The sequence below is a fragment of the Podarcis melisellensis genome (genome assembly GCF_964234715.1).
Source record: "Podarcis melisellensis genome assembly, chromosome: 15".
NCBI classification, from domain to species: Eukaryota; Metazoa; Chordata; class Lepidosauria; order Squamata; family Lacertidae; genus Podarcis; species Podarcis melisellensis.
In genome coordinates, this window is record NC_138532.1 from 11,382,649 (window position 1) to 11,405,664 (window position 23,016).

The 23,016-nt window shown below is 45.6% G+C and overlaps 1 protein-coding gene across 5 annotated transcripts in view; it reads right to left on the reverse strand.

The window, feature by feature from the left end:
- PKNOX2 (PBX/knotted 1 homeobox 2) overlaps positions 1-23,016 on the reverse strand; it is a 440,472-nt gene that overhangs the window by 332,924 nt on the left and 84,532 nt on the right. For all 5 annotated transcript variants that reach the window (XM_081891021.1, XM_081891017.1, XM_081891018.1 and 2 more), the window contains exon 3: positions 9,068-9,135. The gene's annotated coding sequence lies outside the window, so the exon portion shown is untranslated. The remainder of the gene's footprint in view (positions 1-9,067; positions 9,136-23,016) is intronic.

Below are 23,016 nucleotides of genomic sequence, written 5' to 3' on the forward strand. Positions count from 1 at the left end.
GGCAGCCGGTTTGTCCTGTTCTTGGTCGTGTCGGGTACTTGACTCCTTGAACACCCTTCAAAGGAGTTTTGGGGGGTCTCCGCGCCCTGGAGTTGCCCCTATCCTTCAGAATAGCCCGGGTTTCTACCGCACGGTAAAACCCTGCTTGCGCTGGAATCGCGGCTCACCGGAAGTCCCCGCCCTATCTCGTTTTCAGATGGACCGCTTCCGCTCGTTAGCACCGGATGCTCAGTTACTACCTCAGCCCTTCCCGGAACAGCTGTGGAGACTTGGGGACCAGAGTTCTGGGAACCAGAAGTGATACAGGGAGTATTAGCTTCATTGGCGCCCTCCACATTGAGATCCTATAAGAAGGCCTGGTCGGATTTCTTAAAGTTCCGTGCTAAATCTAGCGCCACCTTGAACAACGCCCCTCCCGTTAGGTCTGAGGTCATGTCCTATTTAGTGCACTTGAAGCGCCTTGGTCGTGCCCCAAAAACCCTCAACCTACAGGCCGCAGCAATTTCTTTCTTTTGCAAAACGTTATTCTCATCAGACCCATGCGCTGATTTTGTCATTCGGAAGTCCCTAGAAGGTTGGCGTAGACTGCAGCCTCCAGCCCGGGACACGAGGAGGCCTATTTCTTTTGACATACTTTCCCAAATACATAAAAGGTTGAGAACGGTTTGTTGGTCAAAGTATGAGGCGCGCTTGTTTTCAGCAGCATACTCCATCGCCTTCTTTGGGGCGATGCGAGTAGGTGAGGTGGTTTTTGAGGCTGGTCAGCTCGGCTCCTCCCGGGGCTTACTGTTGAGTGACATCACACTTTCACGTGAGGATTTGGTGGTTCGGATTCGCAGTTCAAAGACAGACCAGTTTGGGAGGGGGGCTCTGGTCCGGCTACCTGCAACAGGGGAACCAGGCCCGTGTCCGGTAAAGGACACCAGGCGCTTCTTGTCTATGAGACCTAACAGGGCGGGTCCCCTTCTGATCCATGCGGATGGCGTACCCCTGACGCGGCACCAGTTCACCAGGGTCATGCGCTTAACACTTAAAGCATGCGGCTTCCCACCAGCAGATTTCGCGGCGCACTCCTTTAGGATTGGAGCGGCCACTACGGCATTGCACTTGGGCCTTACAGCAGAGAGGATAAAGGATCTAGGCCGCTGGAAATCGGACACATACAAACGCTACCTAAGAAGTAACTTATGAATTCCCAGCCAAGGGTCACTGACCACGGCCTGTTTTCCTTCTCGATTTCTTGCAGGAAATATGGGGGTGCGCGTCTGGATAATCGGCCACAGCATCGTGCATTGGGCCAGGGTCCGCGCCATCAATTCCGGTCTTGGGCCGCGACTGGGCTTGCCCGTTGGCATCACGTTATCCTGGGTTTCGCGGAGGGGAATGCGTTGGGCTGAGATGATGCCCGCATTCAAGACCAAAGTCGCGAGAGAGGGCCCCCCGGATGCGTTGCTTATACAACTGGGTGAAAACGACCTAGCCTATAGAAAGGCGGTGGATTTACAGTGGAGCATCTTCAGTGACTTGGAGGAGCTTAAGGCCAATTACCCAAACCTCACAATCATGTGGGCCTCCTTGATGGAAAGGCGGGTTTGGAGAGATGGCAGGTGCCCGATGGCCATAAATAGGGCAAGGAAAGCAGTGGATAAGGCGGTGGTGCGTAGAGTGGCAGCCCTGGGGGGAAAGGTCGTGCGACACCCGGGCATTCGTTTCAATTTGGAGGCCCTCTACCGGCTAGATGGCGTGCATCTGTCTGATGCAGGAAATGATATATGGCTGCAGGATATAACTACGGGGATAAGGGATTGGTTTCAGGCTTGAGAGGATTGGCGGCGAGCGTTCGCTCGTGTGGCGGTAGGCATTGGTAAGAAGGGGTTAAGACGAGGTGTGGGGGGGGAGGAGCGCCATCACCTCCCCCCAGCGAGCGAAGGGTGGTCCGTTAAAGGACCCCGGGGGGCGTGGCCCTGTCCGAAGCCTATGGAGGTGTGGGCCAAAGGCACGCCCCAGAGCGGTGACCCGGGGGAGCTCCTAGTCGACGTGCCTCGCGGGAGTCTCCCCCGATATATGGTTAACCCTTCCCCGTGTCTCCAGCAAATGGGCTGGAGCCGGATAGCCATTAGGACCAATGCCTATGCCAATGCCTCTCATTCCTGAATTCAATAAAGTTGTGGCCTAATTCGCCCAATTAACCTTACATACAGCGTCTGGTGTCTTTATTTATCCTGGGGGGGGCGGGAACTCGCCACGCAAAGCCACTTCCGGGCCTGCCCAGGAGGTGGGGTTGCGGGGTTCACGCCCTCCCTCGCGAGCGGGGGCTGGCTCCAGCCCCCGCGAGAGCAGGGGAATCCCCGTCTGGCCCGCCCCCTCCGTCGGCCTATCAGCTGGCCGGCGGGGGGGCGTGGCTTGCACTATTTATAGCCGGCGCGGAGGGGGCTCGCCCTCTTTTCGCCGGCTCGCCCCCACGCTTTTCCCACCCTCCCTCCCTTTAAGTAGGTTTAGGCTTAGACATTCCTTCGACATTGCTATGGACTTCGGTCTGTCGCCGCAAGGGGCATGGTAGGAATTTTTCCCAATTGGCAATTTCGGGCCTTTTGGTTTTTCGCCTACCTCGTAGCAACTCGTCACAACTTCCCGGCATTGGCGGTAGGCATTGGTAAGAAGGGGTTAAGACGAGGTGTGGGGGGGGAGGAGCGCCATCACCTCCCCCCAGCGAGCGAAGGGTGGTCCGTTAAAGGACCCCGGGGGGCGTGGCCCTGTCCGAAGCCTATGGAGGTGTGGGCCAAAGGCACGCCCCAGAGCGGTGACCCGGGGGAGCTCCTAGTCGACGTGCCTCGCGGGAGTCTCCCCCGATATATGGTTAACCCTTCCCCGTGTCTCCAGCAAATGGGCTGGAGCCGGATAGCCATTAGGACCAATGCCTATGCCAATGCCTCTCATTCCTGAATTCAATAAAGTTGTGGCCTAATTCGCCCAATTAACCTTACATACAGCGTCTGGTGTCTTTATTTATCCTGGGGGGGCGGGAACTCGCCACGCAACACAGAGCGAAATGAAGAGGGCAGAGCAAAGAGAGACAAGACGACAGAGCCGTAGCTACTTAGGAAGAACCCAAGGGAGGAGGAGTCTTAGGCAACTGTGAGAAGGCGGGCACCTTCAGTCCTTGCAACTGCCTCCCTGAAGCAAGACCTACTGGAAAGGGTTGCTGTGACTACTAGGACTGAGCTCTTTTTTGTTTCTTTGAATAGTCAACTTCACTGACACTGGATGCTTTTTTGCTGACCTGTCCCTGACTCCAGCTCCTTACAGAGATTCATCCATTCTTATTTTCAAAGCACCATCCATTTTCATATCGAACTCAAGAGTTTCCAAGTGGGATTGGTTACCCTAGGGTGTGTCTAACGTGCCTGAAGCTCATGGGGTTTGCATGCAAGAGGCATGAGGACTTATTGGCTTCCCTGCATAATTAGGAATTGTAAATCTGTCAATTTTGGTTTCTTTCAGTTTCTCATTTTTCCACTCCAAAGTTCGGTTCTCCACATAAAATTGCTATGTAATTCTGCCTAAGAAACAAATTTTTGCAAAGCAATTTTGTAAGTCCACATGAAAATTTGTCAGCATTTTTGTGCAAATTTATCCAGGTATACACACTTTGCTATGTAATTCTGCCTAAGAAACAAATTTTTGCAAAGCAATTCCCTCTATTATAATGCATTTTTCTATGTTGCTTTCACATTTCACCATAGTTTATGCATTTTGTACACTTTGCTTGGCTGGAGAACTGGATTGCAAAACACGAATAAGTGCAAATCTCTGAAGACAGTCCACATATTGTTTCAGAAAATGTGAATTTGGCAAGTTCCCTTTAAATGCAAACTGAATCAAATTTCTCACCATCCACACTCGTAATGCACAGAGATGCGCAGGCAAAGGGATCATTTCCAAAACACACTACAAGAAAGAACAGAAAGGCAAGGTTCTTCTCATTACTCTGACCCCCTAACACAGTCCTTGGCCAGCCTCAAAGCCTTTTGTCCATCTTTAAGGCTGTCCTGACCTTTGGCATCTGTGCTCCATGGAGATGATCAAAGGGTCAGATTCACGGGTTCGTAAAACTGCAGAACGTGACAGGCGGAGTTTGCAAACAGCTGGCCAAGCTTATGGAGCTGTTATTGCAAAGGGGTGAGATGAGGGGGCCTGGCTTTCAAAGCTTGCAGAGAAATGTGCTCTCAGTTTACCCTGATCAAGAACAAAGAACAAAGAAAAGCAGAAGATACACGCAAACAGAAAGGGTATCAATACCTCTCGGGAAAGAAGGAAGAAGAAGAAAGGATTCTTTCTATGTGTGTGGTTTTTCTATCACACACATCTATTGCCTACAGAATAAAAACAGAAAGCTCTGGAAAAGCGTCGCAGCCTTGCAGATGCTGAAGACCATTGCTTTATAGCTCAGTTGATTAGAACATGGTGCTGATAACACCAAGGTCGCAGGTTCGATCCCCATACAGGACAGCTGCATATTCCTTAATTGCAGAGGATTGGACTAGATGATTCTCAAGGGTCTTTTCCAACTCTATGTTTCTATGATCATGGCCAGAATCCTACGTCATGCAGGCATCTTGTTTATCATTCAAGAAGTATCCAGCTTCTTATTGGGGTCCTCTGCTGAGCAAGCAGATTTATCTATGTATTCATTCATAAAAGTATTTCTGTTACCTCCATATCGTGAAATAGCATGGGCGTTAACCATGTCGAAACGTAAACCGCCATTTTAAAAAGGCAAATAAACTCGGGTAACAATATTAGTGCAACAGGAAGATCCCATCGCCCTGGACTCTGTGTCAGCAATGGGAAATTGTCATTCATAGGTCTGGTTCAAACATACATGTACCGTGATCAACACACACACACACCACAGCAATGCCTCTGGAACAATGATAGGTCAAGAGACGGCATCATTCCAAGTAAGACAGTGTGGGGGAGGTTGTGGGGTCTGCTGGGCTCCCGCTGCTTTTTCTGAACCCCTACCCACAATTTCTAGACTCTCTCCCCTCAATATTCCTGGATTTCTCTCTCCCTTGACTCTCCTGCACCCTTCTCCCACCATGCCCCGCCAGCTCCAAATCTGAATTTAGTGGCCAAAGTAAATCTTCATCTTGATCTTTAGTATTCATATAAAACAACTGAACAGTCACAGATAATGGGAAAAGACTCACATTGGTCATTGTGTAACCTCACTCTGCATCCAGAGAAGTGAAGAGATATGTCTTAGTTTGGATCATACAGTGGGAATGGGGCATGGAAATGGGTGGTGAAACAGGTCTGCACAGCCACAATTTTAAATCACCAGCTTCCATAAGCAAACACTGATCTCTGCAAGCCATACGAGGTCAAGGATGAGAACGTGCCTTGCTCAGCCAACTGCATGATGCTATGTGGTATCAGGTTAGCTGTTCTTATGATTTATTCAAATAGTCATCACAGTCTATTTTTACATGGGAGTGATGATATCCGCTGATAACAATTAATCACATATACGTGTAGATTAGTTAGGAGCCAGAGCATTGCTAAAATGGTGCCGGAAGCCTGCAGTCAAAGAACTGGCTGGCGGGTTCCATTCAATATGTAAAATGCAAGCCCAGCCACCGCTCTTCAGTTCTAGAGTTGCTGTAGTTACAGTAGAGGTAAAGCAAACAGTTTCCAGGTGGAAAAATAAAGGCTTCTCTCCCACCTTCTATGTTCTCCCAAAAGCTGTAAGCAACAATGGAACTGCCCTCCATTATTCACAGCAGAACTCTCCTCTTAAGAATCTACCTCTGCCGCCATGTTGAATACCTTCCCACCACCTCCAGAGTTGCCGCTTTTAGCAGCAGCCTGATGGAGGTGATGCTTTTCCTGGAATGGAGGTACTATTTATTGATTTGTGCGATTTATATCCTGCCCTTTCGCCCAAAGGAGCCGAGGGCAGAAGACGTGGCAGTGAAAAAACATTAAAAAGAATCTACAAAAATGTTAAAACGTTCTTTTAAAAAGCTTACCCCCACCAGGGATCTCTGGGTTGCTGGGAACAATGCTTTTTCAGCCATCAAATACCCGCGTAAACAGGAATGTTTCTCCTGAAAGTCTATAATGGGGTAGACAGCTGCACCTCACTAGGGAAGGCATTGTACAAGCAGGGAACCACCATGGAAAAGCATAGCTGTCAAGTGTCCCTTATTTGAAGGGACAGTCCCTTATTCCAGCGCTATGTCCCGCTGCTGTCCCTTATTGATGGATGTCCCTTAAATGTCCCTTAAATGACGTCCCTTAAATTTCAAAGGAAGCAGCTCCTCTCCCTCCCTCCCTGCCGGCCAGGGAGGAGGGAGGCTCCAGCTGTGTTGCTTGGCTGTGTTGCTCACCCAATAAGAAGTCTAAGAACGACTGGAGGGGTGGAGCTTGCATGCCTTGTGCTGATCAAATCGGCTGAGTTCCCTGGGGACTCGCCTTTGCTCAGCGCTTCCCAGCGGAGAGGTGACGGTGGTTTTCCTTGAGGCTTCATTTGGCTGCTGGCTGGGCTTTCTGCCTTTGGCTCAGAGTGGCTCAGAAGTTGAACATACCTGTGCTGAGTGCTCGGATCGGAATTGGATGGATACGTCATAGACGGCCCACTCACCCTTGCCAGCGAAAAGGTCTGTCTGGAGCGGGGGCACATGGTGGGGGGAAAGGAGATCTCGTGGGAGGGGGCTTTTGAATTTGTTTTGGAGGCCATTCGATTGACTTATAGGGGAAAAGAAAGGAGCTGGTTGACTAAAATGGTGGGTGACTGGTGATCTCATGGCGAGGGGGGGAGGCTGTGTGTGTGTGTGGCTAGTTAATGCAAGCTGAGGGGTTTTTTGAATGCTGGATGCCATTTTGTTGCACGTGCTGCTGCAAACTTTGCAATGCAAAGCCAGGCCGGGGAGACATCTTAAGTTGAGGCTGCATAGGCCTTGTGGTGCATGTGATTCAGATTCTATTCAGTTGAACCTCTGGTTACAAAGTTGGTTGGACAGTGTTCTCGAAGCTACCAGCATGAGTTTGACCAGACTGCAGGAGGACAGGAAGACTGGAGTGCCTGGAACAGGTGAGGCTGCAGGTCCCTTATTTTGGCTGCTGATCCCTTATTTTCAATTCTGTAAGTTGACAGCTATGGAAAAGGGCACACCAACTGGGCAAGGCCTGACCTGCCGATTGTAGGGTCCGAGATGGGAAAGGAGCTCTTTTAGGTACAAAGTGGGGAAGCAGGCATCTGCTTAGTCCATCTCTGAAGTTGACCAGAAGGAGTAAGAGATAAGAATCTAAGCAAGGGGTCAGAGGCAAGGAACACATCAGAGCCATGAAGGTTTTTGTTGCTCAGGCAAGGTCTTAGTCCAAACAGGAAGTCCTTTGTAGCGCTTCCTGTCCAGGAAGGCCCAATGGCCACCTTAGGTGGACAGGGCCAGCCCAGACACTGACAGTACTTCACTGCCTGGGAAGATGCTCCAATTGGCTCCAAAGTTCTCGGTTTTAGCCCTGGTAGCTCCTGGCAGTCAACCCATTATTCTCTCAGCCTGCTATTTCTTCACTCATTCCTCATTTCTCTTCTCCATTCCATTCCTTCAGCTCCATTTATCAACTTTGGGTGGTTTTAATCTCAACCAAACAGACAACCTTCCCTTGCCTCTGCAAAATCTAGGGAGGATTATCGTCCCTGACTGGGTTCACAGTACAGGCATAGGTTTTCCTTAATCCCTTTCCTTGTTGACTTGTGACACATAATTTAACAATATAAGAATCCTCCTGGATCAGTCCAAAGACCCATCTAGTCAAGCATCCTGTATCCAGTGCCAAATAGATGCCAATGGGAAGCCAGAAAGCAGAAGATGCGAGCAATAGCCTTCTCCCACTGTTATTCTCAAGCAGCTAATACTTGTTTTATGTTCTTCATTTCCCTCCAATGATCTCCCCATCCACCCCATGCTGCAAAAAATAAATAAATCACAGAGCACATGCTTTTGTTATACAGATTGATTGGTTTACTCAAGGAATGGCAGGTCCTCACTTCAGTTTAATACTTTAGCTGATCAGCTTGGTTGCCTCTCATGTCTCTTCCAGCTAAACAAATCTACAGTTCTCCTGGCTAAGCTAGTTTTCTGTGTAAATCAATCACTGATGGGAAGAGGAAGCAAGGGGACCAGGAATAGAGGCAGAACTGGCTTTGCTCAACCAAGAGAACTGGCAAAGTCTCAATGCTTCTGTAAGCTCTGCCAAACGCACAGAACTTTCACCATAAGCTAACAGACGACAACTGGCATTAACAGTATAATGAGCACCAAAATCAATTACAGGCAGCGCAAGCAGGCAGTCCGTGGCCCTAGGGCTCTCAGCCTAATTTCAAAAGCCCTCCACAAGTGATCTGTCCAGACTAAAATGGGCAACAGCCATTTCCCTCTCCCAAGAGCCTACTGGGTGTGAAGAAAGGGAGAAAGAGAGAGAGGTGGATGACACTCCCCACCAGACTCTGGTATACACACTTATTCAGGAAACACTGAGTCCAGGAAAACCATGGGATAAAAGCCATAGTCCATCTCTCCATTTAAACAAAGGAGGACAAGGGACAGGGTGCCTGCAAACATTATATTCCAATATGTGCATCAACCTTTCAATATGTGCACCAACAACCAATATGTGCTTATACACCAATATGTGCAGCAACTTTTCCAGATCATTGTTGTACATCAGGAGCAGCTAACCCATAGCTCCCCAGGTGTTCCTGAATCACAGCTCCATCACCCTCGGGTCAGGAATGATGGGAACTGGAGACTGACAACATCTGGAGGGCAAGAGATTAGTCACCCCTGTAGAACTAATTGCACACAGAAAACATTGTTGGCTGTAACACAGACTCAATGAAGACTAGTTAAAATGCATCACACTCTATCCCTTTTTCCTCGAATTGGGGTGTATTATTTTAGTAAGTTTCCAGAACACCAACTACAACATTGTGGGTGCCTCCTTATGGGCCCTGTAACCTCTGTCAAATGCAGGATAAAATGCCAATCGGGTTACTTACCATTCAGCGAACTTTGGAACAGATCAGCTGGAAAGGCAGATAGCTCAGGATCCAGTTCCAGAAGGTACCTATTAATATAATAAAGTATATTGTTTAAGGGATGGACAAATTCGTCCATTTTGGTTTCTTTGTGTTTCTCATGTTTCATGCAGCTTGGTATCCCACATTTCTGAGTCAGTTTGCTAAATTTTCAATTACAAGTCACAATGAAAATTGATTATTTTTTCCAAATATTCATTGCATTTCCACCCAGTAACTCTAGGCAACTCTCTCTCTCTCTCTCTCTCTCTCTCTGAACCAATAATACAAAAATAATACAAACATATGGAAATCTAAAATACAGTGTAAAACCAGTATGAAACATCAATGCAAAATATATATTTTAAAGCACTAAAAATACTGGCCTTGCAGTGTAAATAGGTCTTCAATTGGTTGAAAAGTTCTGAACCAGAGTCATTTGGATGGATTCACAAAGTTAAGGAAACCCAGTACAATAACCTTGCTATTGACTTCTCATTAAGATGAGTACCACCACAGAGCCATTTATTTCTCTATGGCCCACAAGCAGTCTGGGACCAGGGTATCTGAGCAGATATGAGACAAATTCTGTTGTATATTTTGTCCTCTTTTGGCGATGCATTCCTTCTTTTTTGGAAATGTGCAAATGGCCAACCCAGCCCTGATCCCATAGCTCCTGGCTCCAGACTCCACCCCAGGCAGCTGCCCTCATCTCAGCCCAGACACTAGTAATATAAAGTAAGATACATGGCCAGTTTTCTCTCCATTTAGAAGAATTTCAGCTTGAAACTGCAGCTGGTATCAAAAAAAGAAAGAAAATGTGTGCTGTTATTATGGAAACAAAGTGCATTCATTCTTTACATTTCATGTTTCAGTTCCCAATAGCTTTGAAAGTAAAAAAAAAAATTGTTTTATGGCTACATTTGCTACAGCGGACTTTGGTCTTTATGACTTGAGTTTAGCATGGAAAAGTTTCTACCATTTACACCATTAGAGTTTCCACCTTCCGATGAAGAGGAAATATTGTACAGCACAGAGAATGCTAAGGCTGGGGCCAACGAAACTCTTTCCCTCAGCCAGAAAGCTCAAATTTCTTAGGACTGCAAGGCAAACTGCCCTGGATGAAGAACTTGAACTCGGAGTATGGGTTCTACCAAAATCTTCCATGCTCAGATCAATATGATACATAGGCAAAGTAGGTTTCAAGGGAACAGTGGGCAAGCTAAGACGTTGATCCAACCCCTATGATCCCATCATAAGGAAACTGGGGGGCAAATGAGGCGGTTCCTTAGACTGGTCAATCCAAAGTAAGCTTTGTGACTGAGGTAGGATTCAAACCCAGAGCTCCTCAGGCCTAGACCAACACTCAAACTGTGACTACGCTATGCTTGTTCCATCCTGAGACTTCTCTCAATCTAGATAGAACTCCGCAAAGTTCGCAAACATGTATTTTATTGATGTTCACAAATCTCATGTAGAGGTATTTCCTCACATCCCAGTAGGCTGTTATTTTGGCTCTGAATTAATATGGTTAGGAAACTTTTTTATGAAGTTCTGTAAGAATGAGTGAGCTTACCCCTCTTCCTGGACTTGAAAGAACTAAACAAAACTAAGTTGCAAAGGAGAGGGGGGATTTCCCCACTCTGGGCAGAGCCAATAGAAACTAGAATATTACTGTGCCTTCATTTCCCAGCCTGCCTTGAGATCTGGAATGGGGAAAGGCAGGACCTTTTCTTAAAGATAGGAGCGGCATTATTATTCCTTCTCCTTAATACTAATACATAGATTTGCTATCACCAAATAAATGAACCCTATTGGTCTGCCAACTTGCTTCACTGCCTACAGTGGACACAAAGATCTCTCCAACATCATCCCAGTGACAGTGCCATTGCTATTCTAAAAGAAATATTAAAAAAAGCATGAAGGTCCCCAGAAAATAGGGGAATAATGGGAGCATAGTATTTTGAGCCTAAATCCACTTGTTCTGGATAGAGATGATTAACCCTGCTCGATTTTCTTATTTTCCGTGGGTGGTATTCAATACTAGTTGTTAATGGACATATAACTGTACAACCATAGAACTGGGAGGGAAACAAAAGGTCCTCTAGTCCAACCTCCTGCAATGCAGAAATTTCCAGGTGGCCCACATGTGGATTGAACCCGCAACCTTGGTGTTATCAGCACCATGCTCTAACTGACTGCGCTAACTGACATTACTAAGTTAAATTCATTGTGACTGAGCAAGAGTTGTGCTGCCCCTGCTGCCACCCACATCCAGTTGTAGGCAAAACATTAACCAAGGCTTTAATTCAAAATTATGTGGGCTATTTTGTAGAGCTATAAATTTGTCCCCAAGAACAAAAACATCAAATGGTAAGCTGTTGTTTAGTCTTTTAGTTGTGTCCAACTCTTCGTGACCCCATGGACCAGAGCATGCCAGGCACTCCTGTCTTCAACTACCTCCCACAGCTTGGTCAAACTCATGCTGGTAGCTTCAAGAACACTGTCCAACCATCTCGTCCTCTGTTGTCCCCTTTTCCTGGTGCCCTCCATCTTTCCCAACATCAGGGTCTTTTCCAGGGAGTCTTCTCTTCTCATGAGGTGGCCAAAGTATTGGAGCCTTAGCTTCACGATCTGTCCTTCCAGTGAGCACTCAGGGCTGATTTCCTTCAGAATGGAGAGGTTTGATCTTCTTGCAGTCCATGGGACTCTCAGGAGTCTCCTCCAGCACCATAATTCAAAAGCATCAATTCTTCAGCGATCTTTATGGTACATCACTACTGAGAAAACCATAGCTTTAACTATATGGACCTTTGTTGGCAAGGTGATGTCTCTGCTTTTTAAGATGCTGTCTAGGTTTGTCATTGCTTTTCTCCCAAGAAGCAGGCATCTTTTAATTTAATGACTGCTGTCACCATCTGCAGTGATCATGAAGCCCAAGAAAGTAAAATCTCTCTCTCACTGCCTCCATTTCTTCCCCTTCGATTTGCCAGGAGGGGATGGAACGAGATGGTAAGTATCATTCTTAAAAGAGGTGCACACCCTCCCCCTTCTCTCCTTCATAGTATTGTAGAGTTGGAAGGGACCCCAAAGACCATCTATTCCAACTCCCTGCAAGGCAGGAATCTCAGCTCAAGCATCCATGCCTCTTTCTAAGCATGCACAAGTTATTTAAAAACAGGGGTGCAGACCTTTGGGCCACCAGATACTTCTGGACTCCTATCAACCTTGACCATTGGCCATGCTGGCTGGGCCTGAAGGAGTCCAGCAACTTCTGAAGGGTCACAGATTTCTCTCTCACTCCCCCCCCCACCCTAAAAGCAATGAATGCATGCTTTGACATCTGAGCCACTCATTTTAATCCCATGCAAATGTATGCAGATATATCTGATTAATAAACTAACACTCGGATGATTAATTGACTAGATGTAATCATGTGACAGTCCTGTTATTTTGCATTTCGGTATGTATATATTGTGCTGCAATTGCCTTTGCCCTTAAGTGCACAAAAGGGAAACGAATTGGGCCCCAGCTCTGGCACATTTCTAAAGGGGGGGGGGACAGAACAGACATGCACCACTCATAACTCAAATTGTATTTTGGATTTGAGAAACCACATCCAAAGTAGAAAATGTTTTGTAGAAAGGAGCTTTCTATCTGCAAAGGGACACAAATCGATCTGCACACACTCTCCTCTGCTAGCCCCATAGCATCTCATGGTCACAAAGCACTCACATAACCACCCCTCTTTCCCCCAGACCTGCTTCTCAGTGACCCATTGTTCATAGCAATGCTTTAAACAGCTCATATTTTGTTAATTGTACAAGCCTAATGGAGGAATGTATTGGCAAGAAGGGGTAATAGCCATCAGGCCAGCAATAAAACAAAATTAATGGTCCATGGGAAGAAATCATGTCCACTTAATATCAGCTTTGAAACTCTAATAAAATAATGTGATACCAATGGCAGCTTCTCCCTCACACATATGCACACCCCGAGCATGCAGATTGCTTACACCGCGTTAAATCACTCATATAAAGCAGACCCCGTTCGGCTGAAGCTCACAAGATCCTCCCGGGAACATAGCAGACCGGAAACATTTAGCGTAAGGCTCATTACCGACATGCACAGCTGTAGCAACACCCACAAGATCCAGCCTAGAGGCAACGCAGGAAAAAAAACACACCCGGAATAGAGGATGAGGTCTTCATCAGTGCTCTCTAGTCCTTTAGCAAAAAACAACCCATTAGTATATAGCCTGGAAACCCAACTCCACAACGGGCAAGTCTGATGGGCAAGCATCTCTCTCCATCATTAGTGATGGATGAATCTGTCCATTTCACTTTCTCTCGATTTCTCATTTTTCCAAACTTATGTTTCACACCTCTACATCAGTTTGCTAATCTTCTCTTTTTTAAAAAACAAGAAAGCTTCACAAATATTTGTTAGCATTTTAGCGCACATTTTCCCCAATCGACATATTTGCAATTTTGCTTTAAATACATATTTTTGGAAGCTGTTTCCCATAAATAACGCATTATATTATTTTATTATTTTTATGCACACTCTCCCCTAACACGGCACATTTTTGCGCAAACTTTGTTGCTGCTGGAGAACTGCATTGTGAAATGCGTAGGAGGGAGAATTCTAAGGGAAATTGCACACCTTGGGCCAAAGTGTGACCCAACTAACACGTTATGCTGGGTGCAATACTTTAGCGCCAATGTTTGTCGATGTAAGAGAACTTTGCAGCTATTCTGCCTCTCTGGATTTCTAGCCAAATGTGAATGTGATGGGAGAGAGGGAATCATTCCACTTCCTACATGGTCACATGCATATCAAATTAGCATTAAATTAGCACGGCAAAGCTTAGAAAGATCGTGTGATCACCCCCCATCATGGTCACTGCGCTTGCTTTCTACACTTAGAAACTTTGCAGAGACATGTCACAGACTGTACCTGAAGTTCATGGGCCTTTTGGCCTGTTTGTTGAGAATCATAAACGATAGAAGCATATGCATTACTCGTGTTTGCTTTTAATCTGCAAACCACTCCTTTGTGGGGGAATGCATTTGTTAATATAAAAATAGCCTGCTGGATGAGGCCAGTGGCTCATCTGGTCCAGTGTCCTGGTCACACAGTGGCTGACCAGATCCCCATGCGAAGCCCAAAAGCGGTACCCGAGTGCAACAGGACTTCGCATGCTCAAGATATTTCTATATGCACTGCCTCAGAGAACACAGAAGCTGCATTATTTATACCTTGTTAGAACATTGCCCTTTGGACCATAATACTACAGAACTAGCAGTGGCAGCAGCAGCTTTGTATCAGCCAGATGTCATGCCACCTGCTCCCTGGTCATTTTTCTACGTTTCCAAGCACAATTCAAAGTGTTGATGTTGACCTTTAAAGCCCTAAATGGCCTTGGCCCAGTATACCTGAAGGAGCGTCTCCACCTCCATTGTTCTGCACTGACACTGAGGTCCAGTGCCGAGGGCCTTCTGGCGATTCCCTCATTGCGAGAAGCAAAGCTACAGGGAACCAGGCAGAGGGCCTTCTTGGTAGTGGCACCTGCCCTGTGGAACGCCCTCCCATCAGATGACAAAGAGATAAACAACTACCTGACATTCAGAAGACATATTAAGGCAGCCCTGTTCAGGGAAGTTTTCAATGTGTGACATCTTAGTGTATTTTTGGTCTTTGTGGAAGCCGCCCAGAGTGGCTGGGGAAACCCAGCCAGATGGGCGGGGTACAAATAATAAATTATTATTATGGCAGCTATGCCAGAGATTGAACCTGGGAGCTTTCGCATGCAACGCATGTGCTCGGCCATCTTAGGCTCTCGTCACAAAAGTCCTGCTGGGTCTGAGAAACAATCCATCTGCTCCAGCATACTGTTTCCAACCACCGTCAACCAAACACCTCTGGGAAGTCCACAAACAGAGCGGCGGGGAGAGGAAAATCCAATTTCCTGCTCAATTCCAATTCCCTGTGCTATTTGGGGCCAGAGCACCTAGGGTTGCCATAGTTCAGAAAGTGAAAATCCGAACACAAAAGTTGCTGAGCCGTTTGTGTCAGGGGGTGGACTGAGGAGGAATGGTGGGGGGCACCACCCCCTTCTTCTGAACAGGAGGACAGTATAGATTCAGAACAGTGGTTTGCAGAAGGGCATAGTTCAGAGGCTGCAGCGGGGAGAAGCTGGGAAGTATTGGAAGAACAGCAGGAAGCAGCAGCACCAGGAGAAGAGACAGCTGACAGACCCCTTGGAAAGCATTCCTGACCCCCCCCCCACTCCCAGGACCAGGCGGGCACTGAGGGTAGTAGAGCAGAGAGCTCAGTGGCAGAAGGCTCAGATTAGCCAACGCAGGACTTAGGTAGAATAGGGGAGATGAAGGGAAGGGTGGGACTTCACTTGGAGCAACGCCATTTCTAGAGAGAGACCGCATTCCTTTCTCTCTCGCTGTGATTACTGAATAAACTAATTGGTAAGAACTCTTTTTTAAAATCTGCTTCTTTGCTGCCACTGGTGGAGGGATCTGATTCCTTGAAGCCTGACAGTTTGTGAGCTATTTTTAGCTATATATTTTTTTGGGAAATCGCCAAAAACAACACTGCTGACCAGGGCCGTCTTAAGCATATCCGGCGCCATGGTGCAAAGATCCCTCCAGAGCCCCACCCCCCGTTTCCCAGAGTTGTCAACCTTTCCCCAAGCCTCTGTGGGGATTGCTCTCCTCCCGCGGAGGCTTGGGAGGCAAGCTGCATGCCTGCCAGCCATATAGTTGACGGGGTCAGCTGGCGGACATGCAGGAGGGAAAGGGGAGGCCGCCGGCAAAGTCGCGCAGCTCCCCCACTCGCTGGGGCGCTCCTGAGAGGCTGGCGTCGTGGTGCAACGCACCAGAAAACCCCATGGAAAAGACGGCTCTGCTGCTGACATTAGGACGTCTGGCCTCTAACATAGGGTTTCCATTTGATCCACAAAAGCTTGTGCTTCTTCCGTCTTCCACAAGAGGCTGTGGTGGCTGCTGACTTGGGTGGCTTTGAAAGAATTCGACAAACTCCTGGAGGCCAAGACTACCAAGGCAGAGACAGGATGCTTCTGAACACCAACTGGTGGGAACTGCAGGTGAGCAAACGGCGTTGCACTCACAAACGTCTTGGAGGTTCCCATAGGCAAATGGCTGGCCACAATGAGAACAGGATGGGCCACTTGCCTGATCCAGACACTCCTCGTGTGTGCAATTAATCTGTCAGCCAACCAGGCACCTTAAGGGCAGTGCTCGTTCCTTTTGTGCACATTTGCTATAACACACTTGCTCCTATGGAAATTGCGCAGGAAGGCAAGTTAACAAGAGGTAACCACAAAAGTAGACAGTGATCTCCAACTATCCATAGCCAATGAAGTTCTTTCCCCCCTTTTCTTCCTAATTTAACACTAATGTCTCAACACATGAAACAGATCTGTAGAAAATGTAACTTGAGAAAAGAGACATTGCACATACTTTTGTAAACGAAGAAATCTTTAATAATTTTTTTTGTTTTTTTTTAAAGGCAACAAAGGCATTTGTATTTGTACTTTTCCCCCCAATAAATTTTTATTATTTTCTTTACACACTTATTTAAACAGTAACTAATCAACGTATAAACCTTTTTGCTCTGCCGAGCTTGCGACATCCCTCGCTCTCATCAGCTGGTATCCCTTATTGAATCCAGTCAGGTATTCTAACTCTTTACTTCTTAACATCCTATCTACATTGCAGGAATTACTTCAATCCTGCTAGTGTCTTTAAATTTTTACAGTTGTCATTTAAATATACCATAAATTTACTCCAGTTTTCCTGAAATTTCTGATCATCCTGATCTCGGATCCTGCAAGTCCGTTTGGCCAACTCAGCAAAATCCATCATCTTCGCCTGCCACTCCGTAATAGTAGGTATTCCTAGGCATTTGTATTTTTAAAATGAAGTTAGAACGCCTCTTGAGATCTACTACCTCTGGTCACTGTGGTGTGTTCCCAGTGGGAGAGGGGAAGAATCCCCAAAACAACCCTATAAGGACTGAGGTTGGTCAGCAGCAACCAGAATGCTGACTGGCTGTTGTGGGAAGGGAACAGAAAACTAGGAAGGGAAACAGAGCAGAGTGTGGAGTTCTGAACAATAAGGACTCCATGCTGCAACAATCTACTGCAGTTCCCAGTTGTCTATTTTATTTTTATTGTTTGAGATGTAGCATATACAGGCACCTTGCTTTGGTTTCCCTATTGTTGTTGTTGTTTAGTCGTTTAGTCATGTCCAACTCTTCGTGACCCCATGGACCAGAGCACGCCAGGCACTCCTGTATTCCACTGCCTCCCGCAGCTTGGTCAAACTCATGCTGGTAGCTTCGAGAACACTATCCAACCATCTCATCCTCTGTCGTTCCCTTCTCCTTGTGCCCTCAATCTTTCCCAACATCAGGGTCTCTTCCAGGGAGTCTTCTCTTCTCATGAGGTGGCCAAAGTATTGGAGCCTCAACTTCACGATCTGTCCTTCCAGGGAGCACTCAGGGCTGATTTCCTTCAGAATGGAGAGGTTTGATCTTCTTGCAGTCCATGGGACTCTCAAGAGTCTCCTCCAGCACCATAATTCAAAAGCATCAATTATTTGGCGATCAGCCTTCTTTATGGTCCAGCTCTCACTTCCATACATCACTACTGGGAAAACCATAGCTTTAACTATACGGACCTTTGTTGGCAAGGTGATGTCTCTACTTTTAAAAATGTCTCTACTTTTTAAAATGATAGGTTTCCCTATTGTATCTGGTCAAAAACATTTTTTAAACGACGACAACAACAAAACACCACCCAAACTTCGGAACTGGAAGCAGGATGGGCACAAACACCACAGAGAGCAATCCGCCTTTCATACTGCCTCTAAGCCTGGGGAGAAAAATGATCTGCCTTCAGTAAAAGATACCATATCTAACACATAGGCAGCCAAATGATTCCCTCCTTCCTTGATAAGAAACCCTTCTTAACCTGGCTCTTCAGTGATAGGGAACATTAATTTATGCAGAGGGTTTTATCGAGCCTATATGGTGATAATGATTAACATTTCTGAGAAGGTTGCAGCAAAACCTAGCAAGGGGGAAGGCAATTACTTTGATTTCAATGGAAAGTCTGCATCTTAGAGAGAAGGCTGGGTTACAGCCCTCTCCACGACTCTGTAGCTTTTCATCTGCACGCTATTTATATATATATAAAACACTCCAATTTGAAGTAGTACAGGTAGGTCCAAGGTAGACTGTGCCACACACTTTTCTGCAAGTTTGCATCAATACATAGGGTGGCATGCAATGCTAGTCCTACACAGAGTAGAACCATTGAAGTTAAGAGACACGACTAACTTAAGTTCATTAATATCCATAGTTCTACTCTGAATAGAACATGGCTGAATAGCCCCTTACACCTTTATGTTGTGACTGAGATGCTTACAGGGCAATACTTACTCACTGGTAAGTCTCATTCAAGTTAATGAGACTGACTCCCAAATAAGTGCATACAGAATTTCAATGTTAAAAGAGATGTGATTTGTAAGGAGTGCTATTACTATGAAGAAAAACAACTTGTTTATAAACATCTAATCTGAAATGGCATCCTTGCTCACCAGATACCAGGCTGCCTGAGGCTATGATCCCAATCGCCTATAATTACATTGTAGAATAGATTCAGATTACAAACGTTATCTGCAAAATAGTATTATAAACAAGTGGACTTGAGTGTGGCACCTACAGCAGATGTCTATCGAGTTCAAAAGGATTTCTGCTCACACACGAACGAAGCTCCTATTCAAACGGCAATTCCATCATGCAGGCACCTCCAGGTCTTGCAAGGAGATGGGTGCGATTGTAATAATCTCCCTTAGATGACTCAGATAATCTCAGTTATTGCAATGTTATAAATAACCCTTCCCTACAATCTGCTTCTTTGCGGTGGATGTCACAGAAGCTGCAGGTTCGATGACTGGCCAATAGTAGAGAGTAGTTCATATGGGCAAATTCCCAGCCAAGCAGTCATTCTCCCCTTGCCTGCCTTCTTACCATAATTCAAAGCAATCAAGCAATTCATCAAAACTGTCAGGTAAAAGATTGACTGTTCACCAAACATGGTCAGCATCCTGTAGCCTTCCAGATGTTCTTGGATTCCAGCAGCCCCGTGGTTATCAGGGTTGATGGCAGCTGTAGCAACATCTGGAAAGCTGTAGATTCCCCATTCCTGCCATACAACCAACAGTAGGTTTAAAAATCTGGTGCAAGTACATTTTAAACTGCATTTCTGCCTTCCACGCCTGCACAACGCAGTTAGTTAGAAGCTCAAATGGGCTTTAGGTGGGTTTTATGAAATCTGTCCTTGTGGATTCAAATGTTGTTGTTGTTGTTTTCTTTTTTTATACCCTGCCCATCTGGCTGGGTTTCCCTATCCACTCTGGCCGGCTTCCAGCACATATAAAAACATAATAAAACATTAAACATTAAAAACTTCCCAATACAGGGCTGCATTCAGATGTCTTCTCCTGTGTAGTTCAATTTCGTTGCACTTGTGCAATGTTGCACTTGTGTAATGACAATAAAGAATCTATCTATCTATCTATCTATCTATCTATCTATCTATCTATCTAGTTCCTTATCTCCTGGACATCTGATGAGAGGGTGTTCCTCCCTAACTACCTAGGGTGACTCTGAGTAGAATACAGTGTTAAGTAATTAATTCGTTCTGGAAGTCCGTTCTTAACCTGAAACTGTTCTTAACCTGAAGCACCACTTTAGCTAATGGGGCCTCCCGCTGCTGCTGTGCCACCGGAGCACAATTTCTGTTCTCATCCTGAAGCAAAGTTCTTAACCTGAAGCACTATTTCTGGGTTAGCGAAGTCTGTAACCTGAAGCGTATGTAACCTGAAGCGTATGTAACCGGAGGTACCACTGTACCATCTCTCCACCTAATATCTCAGAGGACTGATGCAAGGTTGCAGCAGGATAGCCCTTTGCACACCACCCTAAAGAACATTAGTACCTTGATGAATGTCTACCTAATCCAGCATCCTGGAGGCAGCCTTCATGCAGTTGTCAAAGGAAAGGCAACATTTGGTGTGATCCTTCAGAAATGCTGAGCCAGAGCCCCAGAAACTGCTTTGCTTGAAGGCAGCAGGAGGGAAAGCTGTTTGTTGTTCTTGGTACTGTTATACTGAATTTGCGATTTTAATGTTTAATATTGCATTTTGGTTGCTTTTCCTTGCAAGGGTCTTTGAATATTATTTTAATAAAATTGGTGTTGTTATAAAAACTGGGGAGGGGGAATCACATTCACTATATTACACACTTGCTGTTTTTCATTGCAAACTCCTCTGGATATTATTTTAACCGAAAAGCAAGCAACAAATATTAACTACTGCCACTCTAGCAGCAGGGTGATTTGAGTTTAAGCAGAACTTAGAAAAAGTTCTCCCTGTCCATAAAAAAGGAACAATACAAAAAGTATTAGCTTGAATTAAAGTGTACTAGAATACTTTTACTGTACCAGGCATCCCCCAGGAACACTAAAGGTAAAGGGTAAAGAGTCCAGTCATGGCCGACTCTGGGGTTGCAGCGCTCATCTCGCTTTATTGGCCGAGGGAGCCGGCGTACAGCTTCCGGGTCATGTGGCCAGAATGACTAAGCCGCTTCTGGCGAACCAGAGCAGCGCATGGAAACGCCGTTTACCTTCCTCTGGAGCGGTACCTATTTATCTACTTGCATTTTGACGTGCTTTCGAACTGCTAGGTTGGCAGGAGCAGGAACCGAGCAATGGGAGCTCACCCCGTCATGGGGATTCGAACCGCCAACCTTGTGATCGGCAAGTCCTAGGCTCTGTGGTTTAACCCACAGCACCACCCACGTCCCTTCCAGAAACACCAAGAAACTAAAAAAAACACCATGGAGTTTTACCAGGTTCAGTCCACCTGCTTGATTCAAAATGGCATCCAATTGTATCCAAACATAGATGAAGACCTGCTCCTTGAACTCAGGAGCCAACATGCAAGATTTAGTCACGATATCTTGCAAAGTGTCCGAAGGCAGAGCAAACAAATAAATTTCCAAAATATATAGTAGATGTGGGACCCATCAAGATGGCTGCTCCCTACATTTTCAGTTGGCACTGCAGCCTGCAGCCAGAAAAACAAGATACCTTTCCCAGTTGACATGTAACAATCATTCATTGCATTTATTACGCGAGCAAAATCACTTAAAATGCAAGACACTGGAAACAATCGCATTATTTCTCCTCCTGCTAAAACCGAGACACATTTAGAACCCACATCTCAACTCAAAAGAATCGGGACAGATTTCCCAAATGGCTACTCAGACCTGATATTACCTAAATTGTTTCCGTCTGTCAACCCAATGGCAGTGAATTATTCAGCTCACAAAAGATGCATGAAGCCATCCTAGAATGCTGGATCAAAGGACCCCAGACATTAGGGAAAGATGCGCTCCAAAATCAAGATGGAGGAGGGATTAGTTTTAAACAGATTTATACAGGGAATTTGGCAGTCCCTGCCCAATTGAGCTTTTCCAGCATCAGTCAACTTTCGCATCAGGCTTCTCACTGTATGTCCAAGCTTCTCATGTGCTGTTGCTTGGTGTGTTTTTTAAAAGCTGAAATAATTATATATTTTTTTATTTTTTATTTTTACATACATTATATTATCTCCTTCCAATTTTTAAATTTCCCGTACAGTTTTTCCTTCCCCTCCCTTCCCACCCCACCCCCCCATACCCATTGGAAAGGTTCAAACAATTGTCCTCAGCCACGGGCATAAAAGCTGAAATAATTATACACAAAATGACATGGAAAAAATACACACACACACACACACACACATATATGAAAGAGTCAAGCCCCCACATTGCACTATATTTTTGCAGCAAAATTTTGTAAGCATTACTATATATTTATACAGTTACACAGCCTTGCTGTACATATCTGGTTATGTGCTGGTTATTTTGGGACTCCTGGAGTGCAAATGAGTATAATGTACATATAATGCTATATGTACAGCAATGCGTGAAAAATATATACATTAATGCACATAGTGTGGCAATTTTATTTTTAGCAGAACTGGGAGGGGAATAACTCACCTCTCTCCAAAACCAAGGAGCGAGAAGGGAATTAGAAAAAAAGAAAAAATCTGCGAGGGTATGCTTGACACGAGATTTTCAGAAAATGATATCCCTAGTTCCAATGTAGGTATTCATTTCCACCGATGATTAATTGCAGCATTCCTCATACACTGCTGACACTTATGGCATCAGTGATGAGCACATTAGTGAACAATTTGTTTTCCCTTCCTTCCTGCTTCAATCAAAGTCCCTTAGTCATTCATGTTCAAGCAAACAACTCAGGGAACAAAAGCTTTTATTGTCATGGGAAAAGGTTGAGGAGGTTGTTTCTGAGGTCAGAAAAGAGGGAGAGAGAGAGATCCAGCAGTCAAGGTGTCCCCACTAGGGAGGGGAGAGAAATTAGATTCAATTCGCATTTAAAGGTGCAACTCCTTAGTTCACACGTTCTGAAACTTGAGAACTGGAACATGAGAAACTGCTTTGAACTTCACACTGATGCATATGTTGCGATGCAGTTCTCCAATCAAATAACGGTCACAAAGATTCATATATGGGGGGGGGGTGCATAAAGATGAATATATTAGTGAAAATAATGTACAAAACTGCATTACAGTAGTCAAAACTGCATGCAAAAATGTGTTTTATTGGGAGAAATTCACACTCAAACACTGAGGAATTTTCATGAGCATTTTTTTTTTCTGTTGCAAATTGTTGCAGAAATGTGGGGGACTGACTTAAAGACTTGAAAAATGAGAAAATGAGAGCACCCAACTTGACAGATACATCCATCCCAACTCCCT